We start from the raw sequence: 12,661 nt of genomic DNA on the forward strand, positions 1-12,661 counted from the left end.
AATTGATTTCTAGATTATCATGTAGTGGTTAGGAATAATTAATGGTCGCAAATATATGTTGATATGAATTAATAAGGCGGATTCCAAAAACTTAATTCCTTTCTTTAGATCGTTTACATCTCTTTACTATTTTATATTATATATTTACTTAGTTTAATTATTTGCTTAGTATATTTAATTTCAAACAACGAATTTTTATTAAACTAGATTATGATTAATTTGGTTAAGATTTGATTAATTTTCCTATGTTCATTCAAGTCCCTGTGAGTTCGACCTCGTTCTTGTCAAACTATACTTTGGTACGGTTCATACACTTATGAGTACTTTAAAATTTCACAACAACTTGTAAGAACTATGTCCCTGGCTAACTTAAATGAGTTTCAAAATGGGTACTTAATTTAAATGTTAATTTACTCTTAGATTGAGGGTTTACATATGAAGTCACCACTTCATTATTTTAGAACAAAATCAAGAAAACCAAAAAAATAGTAAAAATATACCTTTATTTGATTAATACTGAAAATTATATTGCTTTTCATGAAAATACATAGCAATAGAAAAAAAAGAAAAAAAAATTCCTTGTTATAATCTAAAGGAAAAATTATATCACTTTAACTTTAGATATATTCTAAATGTAAGATTTTAAGAAAACTTTTTGTAACCCACATTTAAATGATAAATGAAAACCCATGTCTTAAGGATTCTATTTGTGAAAGACGTTATGGTGAATAACAATTTCTAAGTAACTCTCAATTGGTATAACCCCTTTGGTTAATAAACAACTTGAAGTTACAAGTTTTAAACTCCTTTATAGAAGGAGGTTATCGAACAAATCTTAATTTAAAAGGGTCCCTAGTCTAGCCTATATATATAGCCTATCTCCATCAAAAGGAAATATGTAACCTAAAGGTCATAGACTAGAAGACATTTTTACAAATACACTATCATATAGTGAGTCTTGTTTTTCTTTAAACATTTAAACAACTATGGTTGTAAGAATGTTTATGTTTGTTTTGTTTCTACTGCACTTTAAATTTTATCTTACACTAAAAACATAATATTTCATGGATATATCACAAATCTAGAATCCAAAATTCAAACTCAAAGAATAGGTTACGATATAGGTGTTAGTCACCTGTCACGCCCGAGTCAATATTCTAGGAAATAACGACTATATATTATGTTATGATCATACAAACTTACAATCCATTTTGTGTCATCATCATAAAAGCACATAAAAATTTCAATGAACATAATATTGCTAAATAAATAAATATCAATGAGCCAATTGTAGTCTAAGAATCATGTTCATTGTATTGTCATGTTTGTCTTTATTTTTAGTTTTATTTTTTATTTATCATAAACAATCTGGACTATTGCACGTATTCATTCTTTTAAAATCTTCATATCAATCATCTCATGCAACATTTCATCATGTCACATTCATAATCAAAGAACATATTTATCTATCATTCAACCCATATCATCAAATGAAAACATACCATATGCAGAAAATTAAAGAGGTTAGAAAACTTTACCTTCATGCATTACCTCTTGTAAAAAATTTGATGGCAGATAACCCTTATAGTGTTTAGGGTTTGTATTTGATAAATGGAATTGTTTGTATAATAAGAGAAGGATGTTATGAAGGTGGAAAGTGGTTTTCTTTCTACCTTGGTAGTTGTGTCTATGCAAAGGGTAATGAAACTCTCCCAAAATTTTGTTATTAAACTTAAACCAATGCGATTTTGACACATAATTAATAAAAATCAATTCTTTCTAAAGATTAGAATTAATCATTCCTAACCACATTAGTTAGAAGTATGTTACGATTTGGTGTTACATACTATTATGGACTTCCCTCGGTATATTTAGTTATCGAGTTCAGTTTAGATCTTCGACCATATATTACACGAGTATGTCGCTTCACCTCATTTCACATGTATGAATTTAGTTAGTTTTACTTGCCTATTTTCAACTTCTTTGTCAAGGCTTTTGCTATTGGGTTGCACATCTGTGGGCTTAATTATCTATTTAGGGCATCTCCAAGAGCATCGGTATCCGGGTATATTAGCCAAAATTTGGAGAACTTGTGCACTGTGTATGCTCCAGCAGATTCGATAAACTTGGTTTTTTTTTGGCTCATGAACAGTAGCCGATCAAGTCTGATGGGCTACTTTAAATTAGCAACTGATTTTTTTTCATTAAAAAATTCCAGCACTTAATATTTTATCTCTTCTTTCTCTTTCTTCTTTGATTTGTTTCTTCTCACAGAACAATTTTTGCTCTCACAAAACAATTCTTGCTCTCATAAAAAATTGATTTAATTTAAACAACAAATCTAAAATCAAAACAACAACAATAACAACAACAACAGATCAAGAACAAGAAAAAAAAAATTAGAACAACAATAAAAGATCAAGAAAAAAAGATAGAGACGTATGTGTGTGGTGGAGCAACAACGGTAAGGAGGAGGAGCAACGGTGGTGGTGTTGTGGAGCAAGGGCAATTTCTCCTTTCTCTCCATGCGTGTCTGTGTGTGTTTGAAGATAATGGTAGAAAAAGAAAAGAAAAATAGTACAAAAGGAGAGAGCTGGAGAAAGAAATAGAGAGGGAGGTTCCGGAAGTGGAAAATAGAGAAGAAACAAAGGAGAGGATGAGGAGCAGCGGTGGCGGTGTGGTGGAGCAAGGGCAATTTCTCCTTTCTTTCCGTATGTGTCTGTGTGTGTTTGAAGATAATGGTAGAAAAAGAAAAGAAAAATAGTACAAAAGGAGAGAGCTAGAGAAAGAAATAGAGAAGGAGGTTCCAGGAGTGGAAAGTAGAGAAAAAAAAAAAAGGAGAGGATGAGTATATGGGTATACGTGTGTGGGGAGGAGAGAGAGAGAGAGAGAGAGAGAGAGAGAGAGAGAGAGAGAGAGAGAGAGAGAGAGATATGGGTATACGTGTGTGGTGCAAAAAAAAAAACGAGAAAAAGAAAAAAAAAAAAAAACATAGGGATGAAAGAATGGAAATACTACCGCAATATTTTTACAATATTTTCACTATAAATCTTAAGTAACAGATTGTTATTAGTTAATATTGGCAAGTAAAAAAAATAATTTCAGTGATGGGTTCAAATTAGAACTAATAAGAACTTTCCACATAAATTTTTTGTGTGAAAGTATTGTGTAAAATGTTGTGAACATAACACTTCTCATTGAAAATATAGTTGTTAAAAAAAGAATAAATGATGATTAAAAAAGAATAAATAATGAATGAAGAAATAATATTTACATGAGATAGAGAATAAGATAGAGAATCTATTGGAAGTGTTTTGAAAAAGTGGATAGGTAAAAGCTAAATGTCACTGTTCATTCTTCAAACAGTACCAAATTTGCTGAAACTGCTGGAGATGATCTTATGACTCCATTGTATTTGGCTTACTTTGTAAGCTACCTGTTTAATTTTTTTGACTAAGTTAGAGACTTGTGAAAAAAGCCATTGAACCACATTACTCTTTAACTTCTCCTCTACACTCTTTTTGCTCTATCCCACATGGTCCTTTGGGCATTTGAAGATGGTAAATGGATGTAGACGGTCTCATTTTACTGAATCGGTCGCAAGCAATGGTGCTTTTAGCTCTTAATCAAGATGATGGAGGGAGACGGTGGGCGCACACACAAGAAGACAGACTCTCCATGGCAAACGGATAAGAAGTAGACGAATACAAAGTGGACGGTGGCAAGGTCACGTGACATCCACATGATTTTAAGTAGTCCTCAAGAAACTTCAAAAGAAAATATCTTGCGCCTCACGATTAACCCTAATCAACAAAATCGTTATATGAAAAGGATCCTATAAAATATGTATTCTTATGAGGATCTTCCTTATAAGGAAAAGTTCCTCTTCCCCAAGAAAGAAAAAAGTCAATTCTACACTACTATAAAAACCCAATAACATTCACAAACCAAGGTACGCATAATTTACTCAAGTTCTGGTACTCTAGAGTTGTGAACATTCTCTAACTTAACATTCAGAGGGTATTTGCCCAATACCACACTGGTATTCTCTATAGGGTTTTTCTTCTTCTTTGATGTGCAGTCATGTCTTAGAGCACATGAGAAATTTCCAGCTTATTGATGATTTTTGACATCATCAAAATGAACAAAAAGTAATGTCATATTTACGTGGAACAGGGGCAGCGCCATATATATATATAATTTAAATATTTTTATTTGTCTACCCTTCAAAAAATTTTGGAAATACCCTCAAATTTTTTTATGCCAATAAAATTAAATTTTACTCCATAATTTGTTTTACATTCAGTGGATGAATGACTGCTTGGTTGTGTATATTGAAAGAGATGTAACTTGTAACATTGATAATAAGACTATCATGCACCGATTTCAAAATAAAAATTTTGTAGAAGGCAATTGTAACTTATGTATTTACATGTTTTTTTTTTGTCAATATATAAATTTCTCTTTTTATTAGATTGTATAATTTATGCTTCTTAAGGAACATCCTAAGAAAAATTTCTAGAGCCGCCACTGACGTGGAAGTGCATTCAACATGAAAAATGGATGATATAGTCTAATCTTATGGGTTAATCAATCTCATTTCACACGTATGAATTTAGTTAGTTTTACTTGCCTAGCTATTTTCAACTTCTTTTTCTAGGCTTTTGCTATTGGGTTGCACATGATTTGTGTGCTTAATTATCCATTTATGACTCCACTGGTATTCGGCTTACTTTGTAAGCTGCCTGTTTAATTTTTTTTACTAAGTTAGAGACTTGTGAAACACACCATTGAACGACATTACTTCAACTTCTCCTTTACACTCTTTTGCTCTATACCACACGGATTCTTTGGGCATTTGAAAATGAACAAAAAGTACTTTCTTATTTATTTGGAAGTGCATTCAACACGAAAAATGGATGATATAGTCTAATCTTATGAGTTAATCAATCAAAAACCATTTGGCATTGCATGTACAGGTCAGTTTTTAGGACAAAGCCTTCAAATAATTTACGGTTAGGTGAGGTTGATCCTAACTTTTGATTTATTAATTTTCCATTTGTGTTGTTGACTTTTATGATTAAACTTTCTTCGCTAAAGAATTTGAGCACTATCTTATTATATTTTCAGTAAAACATTGGTTCCTTAATAAGTAGAGAATTACTATGATTATGCCCAATAAGCTTGTCACAATTGATTGCCCCATTATTCAGCAAAATCAAAATCAAATTCAAAACGTATAATATAACAGGGTCTTTGCTCTTTGGTTCCACATATGAAATTATGAATTTTCAACGACCCCTCACTTTCCAGTGAGTCCCACGAGTTAAATGCTATTTTTTGAGGGTACGAATTTTGTGTGACCAAATGAATGGACTAAAGAGTTCGTTGAAAGCTTCAATGCCTGTTATATATGAATGGAAGAGTAAGGAAATGTGGTATATTTGTGAAATTACAACTTTACAGATGAGTACATTTCGCTTTTGTTTGTTTACGTGTGTTATCCACTAATCCATGATAGTTGGGAGATAACACAGTTGGAAGAGCGGTGATTTAAACCTATATAAATAATATGAGAAAAGTTAACGAATGCTTAAACATTTATTAATAAACTATTTTAAGAAAGTTTTTATGAAAAAATAATAATAATATTTTGAGTTTTGACAAGTTTTTTTTTAATTTCTAATAAAAGTAATATAAAAATGTTTTAAAATTATTTATTAATCATTGCCCTAAAGTTACTCGTTAGTGGAACCCAAAAACATAAAAAATCCCAACAAGTTGAGTTTAAAACACTTTTTTTTTTAAAGAATACTAAGTATTTTAACACATACAAAAAGAGAAAAAAAAATTTAAAAAAAAACTAACACTAATATATATCCAAAATGATCTTACTCTTAGATACATAATACAATTTGAGTTAAAACTTTTTTTTTTTCTTTGGAGAAACGAATGACCCATAGTCATTGGTTGGAGGACCAAATTTATTATTGTACGAGGTGCATTGAATTTTTTATCCTATGACAGTGAACTAAACGCCAAATATCGTCTTAGGTGAACCAAATTATTTAGTATGGGTTTGGATAGAAAGGTTAGTCACGGCGTGTTTTCCTCTATGCGTTTTCTCTTTTTTTTTTTTTTTTTTTTTTTTTTGCCGCACTTGTTGGCTTTGGGGGACAAAATTTACTGTGCGTATACTGTTCACACACTGTTCACGCAATATTTAATATTAAAAGTGAGTCTCACAATACTATTCACATATTTAAAAATTATTTTGCTACAGTATTTTCAGCAACAATCAGTTTTTATCAACTTTCAACAACAATAAGTGCTATTCAAATAGACCTTAATGAGCTCCGTGCAGCTATAGAATGAATGACCCATGCTCAAGTGGACTACCGGTGGACATGATTAATGCCAACGAAAGAATAAACAGCCTTGAATCTCCAAAAACTGTTTAACCAATATTTATATATATATATATATATAAATTGGAAAGCCACATAAAATTATTTTTATAAAAATGAGAATGTTGATTTTCATTGTTTATTTTAAAAAGAAAATTTCTCTTATATTTTAAAGTTATAATTTATACATAAATATCGAATATAAATTCTCTTGAAATGTGTTACAGTAAAGAGCATTTTGGCTTAATGACATTGTAAGATTTTACCTAAGTGTGAATCCATTTTACTTATTATAAGAGCATTAGCATTGAAAAATTCTAATACTAATCTATTTTACAATTCTAAAAAGTTACTTTATCATTATACCATACTATTTTACAATACTTCCACATCTCAAACTTCTATTTATCTCTTTTACTCATTAAAATAATATATCTACATAATAAAATAATATATCTCAAAATTATATCTTTTCTCCAATCTCTCTCCTCTCTCTCATTTTCAGCTTTCTTCCAAATAAAATATTATTTTTTTTTTTACAATACTTGCTACAAGGCAATTCTATATTTAGAATTGCACTGTAGCAATATTGCAAAAAAATTTGCAATATATACGTTTAGCATTCTCCAATGCAGATAGTTTTGGGGCTTAAAATTCTAAATTTTCTTTAGATTTGGCATTAGCATTCCCCAATGCTAATGTCAGTATTGCAAAAAAATTTGCAATACTGCTGTTTAGCATTTCCCAATGCAAATAGTTTTGGGGCTTAAAATTTTAAATTTTTCTTAAATTTGACATTAGCATTTCCCAATTCTAATGCTCTAAACAAATATGTATATACCATTATCTTTTCTCACACTATTTCCATTGATGTTATTACCGATGTCGGCACCACCAATAGCCACTGCCAACACCACTATTCCCACCATTATTGCCGTATCAATACTTACATTATCATCTTTATTATCACCACCTTAACCATTATCGTATTTATTATCACCTTAACCATTATCGTATTTATTTCCATTAGTTGTTGCTATCACTACTACCACTGCCATCATTGCAATAATTGTAGCTACTATCACTACAATACAGTAGTACCACCACCATCAGCAGTTCAACACCATGACATCATACTAATTCAAAATTGAAATTTAAATTGGTGTAATTGAAATTTCCAATTTAAATTTCAGTCTTTTTAAAATTTTTAAATATTTAATAAATCCTTCATCAAAACATAGCTTGAATTTTGTCAGGTCCCATATTACTATTTAAAATAAAAATTTTGCCAGAATATCAGTTGACTTAACTGGTGAAATTAATCAATGTTTTAAAAGCCACACAGTTTAAAGAACCAAAAAAAAAAAAAAATGAAGAAGTTTACCATTTTGAAGTTGGATGAAAGTTTGACTAAATGTGGGATTTCTACGGAATAATTAATTAAAGTGCAAATTAAAATAATAAATTTATAAAAAAAATAGAAACCTTAATTCAAAAAATATATATAGAAATTTAAATAATTATTAAATGCAGTTGCACGACTTATATAAGAAAAATAGAAAATAAAAATGTATAAAAAATAATATTAAAATATAATTATTCCTTCAAGTACAAAGCCTAATTGCATAAAAAAAAAAAAAATAGAAGCTTCACATTCAGTCATGGTAAGTACATAAAGTCATAATATGATTTTAGTTATATGTTTTTTTTTATCAAAAAATTTATTAAAAAAAGTAGTAAAAAATTTATTTATTTATTAGCATGCATGGTATTAATTAATATTTTTTGCTCAAAAAAAATTAATAATTTTTGAACTTGTGTTTAGCTTATAAGATAAGGATTAAAAGTTAATTTCACCGATCACAATTTTATTTCCTAAATATGATAGTGTACAAAATACCACATCATTTATAATTTTAAAAGATGGCGTATTGGATACAACATTAGATATGTAATATTTTATCTAAACTATAAAATGGATCCATTCCAAGTAAAATGGAAAGCATCCTCACACAATAATTAAGAGGACCTAGGTATGAAACTTTATAATTATTATTCCATATTTTTCTAAAGAAATTAATTGGTTAACTTACTCTGACTTTTCTTAAATTAAAAAAAAAAAAAAAAAAAAACTTCACTCTAACTTGGTCTGATCTAAAAATAATTTGATAGATTGACCGATTGAAACATGGTTTCTGAAAATAAATAAATGAGTAGCTAGACCTTTTTTTTTTAATAGAAAAATGGGTAGCTAAGTTTATTAGTATTATTATAAGAATCATATGAGCTGGTTGATTTATGGTTAATCTAACGAGATTGGAAAATCCGATACGATTTTTAAAAGACAAATCCAATGAAGCTCTAGTAGATTAAAAATCTAATTTTAATAACCAATTACTGACATTAACATATTTTAAAACATTATCTATAGGATACAGCTTAGGTCCAATGCATCAGTGCATTGGATTTGATACAACACATGTCTGTATCTGTATCGTATTGGGTCTAGTGTATTAATGCACTGAACTAGAGCTTGACCCTTATTAATATTATTTTTTCCCAAATAGAATACTTTCTTAAATTTATTTATTTATTTGATTCAATAATACATTTATTTATTTTTAATTCACAATAATACATTTTTTTTTTTGAACCTCCAGTAATACATTCTTAATTCAAGCAATTCATGTGGATGCTACACGGAAAGTGTTTTAGTAATACTTTACTAGCTCAAAAATCCTAAAAGAATCTTTCTATAAAAAAAAATATATCCTTCAAAGAATCAAGGAAATCTGACTTAAAAAGCTTGAAAACTTAAAAATAATAATAAATATAAAAATTTAATTTTTTTTACGGGATAAAAATTTAATTTTAATAACCAATTATTGACATTAACCTATCTTAAAATATTATTTATAGAACCGAAACATAACCCAATAACCCTAACTAATATTATTTTCTCCCAAATAGAATACTTTCTTAAATTTATTTATTTATTTTATTCAATAATACATTATTATTATTTTTAATTCCCAATAATACATTCTTGATTCAAGCTATGTGGATGCTATACAAAAAGTGCAAAGAATCAAGATTCAAGATACTCCAACAAGAGAAAACTTAAAATAATAATAATAATAGATATGAAAATTTGAACCACTGGGGAAAAGCTGACGACAGCAGAGATCGAGGAAGTGACGTTAATCTTCTCTGACCACAAATCCCGATATAGAATAAGGGCCGTTTGATGAGATCGAATGAATATAAAAAATAAGAGTGAGCATTGCACGCCACGTGGTCCCCCCCCCCCCCCCCCCGAGAAAAAATAGCTAAACTATTTTTCTTACATTTATGTTGAAAGTTGAGACACAACAACAAACCGGACCCAACAGGCTCGGAGAAACCTAAGCCAATGCACATAAACGGCATGTAATTTGTAAATAGAAACCCACCACTTACTGACAACTGTCGGCAACATTAATTGTCAAATAAAGGTCATGTTTTTTTTTGGTAGGAAATAAAGGTAATGTTGTGTTATACAATTAATAATAATTAAATCTACGACTATTTTGCTCAAAAAAAAAAAAAAAATCTACGACTATAAACTATTATTATTATTATGATACCTTAACGCCATCTAATTGGTTTCTTTATCGCTGTCATTATTATCACATGTATAATGTCTCCGCCTCCAAAGGCTCCAACTAACTAGTTATTACATAATATCTAGTATTTCCCACTTGTAGTCTTGGAGTGTGTTCTTCACGCGCTTCAATTTAACCAATTTCACTTGAACTTTAGCAATTTTTTTTTTTTCCTTTTAATCAGACAGAATAATTATGTTAAGACAAAATTTAGTTACAAAATTAGTTGTAATCTTACTTGATATTTTTTTTTTATTTGAGGTAAATTTTGATAAATCTACTATTAGATTACATCTTTTTTTTTTTAATATCTATTTGCTTTATGTCAACAATAAATTGTTTAAATTACAAATTTTTGTAGTTTAAAGTTATGCATAAAATATAAGCTTATAGATTATATAGTAAATAATATCCGATTAACACAAAATTTGATATGTGTATTAAGAGTGTAAAGAACATGCGATTCAACGATTAGATTTTTAAAATATATAATAATACTTTTTTTATTGAGTATTAGCTAGACTTTGTCCTTTATAGTATATTATATAATATATACTCCATATTTACATTTTGTGAAATTGAGATCTGTCTCAAAAAGAAGTGTGGAAAATTTATATCATATACATCTTCGTTCATATGAGTGCCTTCAAAGAGAAAAAACATAGTTTTAGTTTAAGGAACACCAGTCTTGATGAAACATAATTTTAGGATTAAAGTTTCATTGTTTTTGCTATAATTTTATTATTTGTTAAGTTTATTTAATTTATGCAGTAGATTCCTTCTCAAAAAAAAAAAAAAAATGCAGCAGATTGATTTATATTTTGTCTGTTGTTCTCTTCAAAAAATACAAAATAATAAATGCATATGCATATGCATTTTTTTCCAACACATTTAATGGTACATAAAAGTAGGGGATTATATTAGGATGCCTTGATACATGGCATCCCATATAAAAGATGTTGGAACTTCAAATGCATGCGAGGGATCACAAAACATAGCTATATAGTCCTCACTTTATAAGCTCCATACATAGTCAGTGGGTCTATACATTACATATATTTGCTTCATAATGCACCATAGACTGCCAATCCCAATCAAGAGATTCATGTAATCATAAATGGGATTATTAGGATAGAATGCAAATATGAAAAAAAAAAAAAAAAAAAAGAAAAAAAAAAAAAAGAAAAGGTCTGAAGAGTCCACCTTAAGATTAATGCCTGGTGAACCACTATTCTAGGTTAGCCCAGTCCATCCCTTGCTGCCTGCAATTCTTAATGCCAGTGGAAATACCTATTCCTACCCTAAAGCCACAATAAGCTACTCATATGGTGACCAAGAAGGCCTCCTTCCTTGGAAGGCCCGAGGTTGCCTTTTGGAAGTACCATAGGTTAGGTAAATGGGATAAAAGTAAGAAGCATCAAACAGAAGATCGGATTTGAGTCCTACATATAGCAATTCTAAAGAATTCCAAGAGCTCTCCTTTTAATTTTGCTATTATTTTTCAACTAAATATGAAAAAAATATATATTTATAGATGATGAAGAAACCCAAGTGAAATTTCATGATCTTGTACTCACTAAATTTAACTATTATTAGTAGTTAAAAATAGTTAATTTCAAGTTACGCAAATTTGTCTACATAATTATACATAAAGTTGAAATTTTAATTGACCTCACTCAACACTTAACTCGATCGTGGCTTAAATAGCCTTAAACAGAACTTTGATTGATCTTTATGTGGTATTTGCTTGAGTAATCCTTAAAGTGGAACTTAACTTGATCTCACAAGACATTCGCCCGATAAACCTTCAAATAGAAATTTCATTAAATCTTCGTGTGAAATTTGAAAATAAGAGAAGTTGAAGAAAATTTCATTACATGGCTTCCTTTCACAACAAAATAGAACGCAAAAAAAAAAAAAATCAAGTCATAGGTCTCTCTCTCCCTCTCTCTCTCTCACACACATATAAAAACACCATCTATATTTGGATTGAAATCCGATATAATTGCATGTGCAATTAATCCCTCCTCCTTTTCACAACATTTTTTTTACTAATTTTACTTTTTCTCATTCTTTTATTCAATGATCTCAATTCTCTATATTTAACTTAACCACTCCAAATGAAGAGAATGTCCACACTATGAGGATAGGCTTTTTTGGGGTCCGAAATAGTCCTTGATCATTCACAATGAAAAATAATTTTAGCATATAAGTATGATCACTCGTGTGGAGAAGACTAATTAGTTAAAAATAAATTTATTTTACGGGCCAACTAACTCTGAGGATAAAATTATTTTTATATATAATACATATAAAATTGACAATATTTGATTTTTGGTTGGCTTCATGTATTTTACCACATAAAATTTGTTAGGCCTCATAATTTTGCACATTATTATTCTAAGAACTGATAGTTCCATATACAAATACAATTATAATAAATGTTCATTAATAAATATAATAATTATCATGTTTATATTTTTAAGGCAAAAAAAAAAAAAAAGGAAAGAAAGAAAAATTTATGAGTACCAACTAGTATTAAGAATTACTATTATGCTACAAATTTATTATTTTTTTTAATACATTTTCAGTAGAGGAGGAGAATTTAAA

This window comes from Quercus suber, unplaced genomic scaffold (assembly GCF_002906115.3).
Source record: "Quercus suber isolate HL8 unplaced genomic scaffold, Cork oak 2.0 scaffold_76, whole genome shotgun sequence".
Classification (NCBI taxonomy): Eukaryota; Viridiplantae; Streptophyta; class Magnoliopsida; order Fagales; family Fagaceae; genus Quercus; species Quercus suber.